Here is a 2,484-nt window from a genome sequence, read left to right on the forward strand (position 1 = left end):
AATACATATAAAATAATAACATTAAAAGATCATTTGCAAGCATAATTCGAAAATGAAAACGAGAAACAGTAAACTGATTTATTTAAAAATGAAACCGTTTTAACATGTCTGGATATATGTTTTTTAGACTGACAAAAAGAAAATATGAATTTTATTTATTTATTTTTAATTTTTGTACAAATTTAGTGTACATAAACACGTGTTGAAACAAGAATTCACATTTTAAATAAATACGTTCGTATTGAATATTTGATTTCCGTTTAGTATATATATATATATATATATATATATATATACATATGTATAATTATTTTAATAATTATGTATATATAATTATTTAATAGTTATTATAGTAAATAATTATGCATATATATATATATATATATATATATATATATATATATATATATATATATATATATATATAGGATTGATATTTAGTTTGCTTGAAGCATTTTGTGGGATAGGTGTGTAAAAGAGATTTAGAAGGCTGTCACAATGCGAGGAATGAATTATAGTCGCTGTTGGTAAGAGGAGACGAGAACAAGTGGCGATTTACAAATCAATAAGTACATACATATATATTATATATATGTATATATATATATATATATATATATATATATATATATATATATATTCAGTTGCATGGTAAAATGTGTTACTTGTAAGTCAATGCGACGTATTCCATTATTAATTTCGGAAAAATGTTCCCTTTTCAAATGGTGTGCGTAACAGGTCGATTCAATATATATGTATATATGATTTGTATCATTCCAAAGTCAGGTGTATTTATTTCGCGCTCATTTTATTTTGTCCTATCTCAATGTCGATGGTTCATGGAAATTCATCAAACATTGTAAAAAAAGATCAAGGAATCTTCTATACTATACACACATGTTTTTTTCATCAAAATCGCTGAAATAGAAAAATGGCCCCAAATAAATAAAGAAAGGACTTCGTTCAACTAGAAAATATTCTGTGTCAAAAATAGGTCGCAATGATAGCAAAACTACATGAAATACACTTGAAGAGCTGTTGCCACTAACTTATTCTCAATATCTTGTTTTCATCAAATACTGGTTGTTTGCCGACCTGTAAAATATGTCTACATGTAAGGGATTGCCGTACTATGTTTTACTCTACTATGGATTAACCACCACTGGGAGCTCAAAGGAAAGGGGATGCCGGCCGAGTCTAGCGTTGAAAATAAAGAATGCGAGCACATATAAGCATATTTAGATGACCCGCGTAGATGTCTGAATAACTATATTTGTTAGCATAATTGTAAATAAACAAATGCATGAACAAATGCACGTATATTTTAAAATGCTAACGGAAACATTCTAATTAGAACTAGGTTACTTCCCCCAAAAAGACAAAGAAAACAGACACAAAGGAATAAAGTGCAAACAAAAAAAAATGTCTTATTAAAAAAGTGTGTGTGAATAAATAAGTAAATTGCGTGAGGTAGGAAATGTAAGGTTCTAGTCTAATGTTCGGTGGTCGCTTACGGCTACATCACGTTGCAAACACCGGCCCTCGCCCGATCACCGCAGTTAAGCAACGTCCAGCTTGGTTAGTACTTAGATGGTTGACCGCTTCGGAATATCAAGTGCTAAGGATGTATTTTATTTTCCTTATCCAAAACAACTACACGATGGATGACTTGTAAAATGTTCCTATTATCTTTGAAAATTCATTGAAAGAAAATATAGTTTTCAGCATTGTGTGATTACTCTCATAATTGCTATATTTAAGCGATTTGAATTTTATTCCAAATACACAGGCTTCAAGTAGAAGCGTTAAAAGTAAGTCTCCGGCTGTGGATGCGGGGAGCGAACGCTGACATTTGTTAGAATTAAAGAAAAAGTTGAACTAATTAGATTTTCCAATGAAAAACAATAACATTTTTTGAATTTATAAAAAAAAAAGAAAAAAAAGAAAAAGAGAAATGCTTACAGCACCTGGTATTCCCAAGCGGTCACCCATCTAAGTACTGACCAGGCTCTACGTTGCTTAACTTCGGTGATCGGACGAGAACCGGTGTTTTCAACGTGATATGGCCGTAAACAAAAATTAAACATTATCTTAACTATACAAACAAAACTTTCATTCCTTTACTCTATTTACTTTAACACACTTTTCGCTAATTAAACTTTACTTTTACAATTCCATTAATTTCACTTTTAAAAAACACCTTATTATCTTTCACCACACTACAAAACAATAATATCTCCTCTCTCTCAAATACAAATACAAACGGTGTCACACGCACACGCGTCCCCCCGCACAAAAACATCTTCTTTCAACTTATAATACACTGCTTTTCTCAATTTATTTACAAAATACATCTTTAAAATAAAACTTTACAAAAAAAAATATCACAATTTACAAAAACTTTTACAATACCAACGTAATCACTAAATAATAATCATATATAATATTAATTCATACTTTCTTTCGCCATTAGTAGCCGAAAAA

The 2,484-nt window shown here is 29.8% G+C and overlaps 1 non-coding gene across 1 annotated transcript; it reads right to left on the minus strand.

The window, feature by feature from the left end:
- Positions 1-1,955: 1,955 nt before the first annotated feature.
- On the minus strand, positions 1,956-2,074 carry LOC145259318 (5S ribosomal RNA). The gene has a single exon (XR_013864159.1). It is a non-coding gene; the product is annotated as a 5S ribosomal RNA (ribosomal RNA).
- Positions 2,075-2,484: the final 410 nt, after the last annotated feature.

The sequence above is a fragment of the Euprymna scolopes genome, chromosome 34, assembly GCF_053919585.1.
Source record: "Euprymna scolopes isolate OS-2025 chromosome 34, ASM5391958v1, whole genome shotgun sequence".
Taxonomy (NCBI): Eukaryota; Metazoa; Mollusca; class Cephalopoda; order Sepiida; family Sepiolidae; genus Euprymna; species Euprymna scolopes.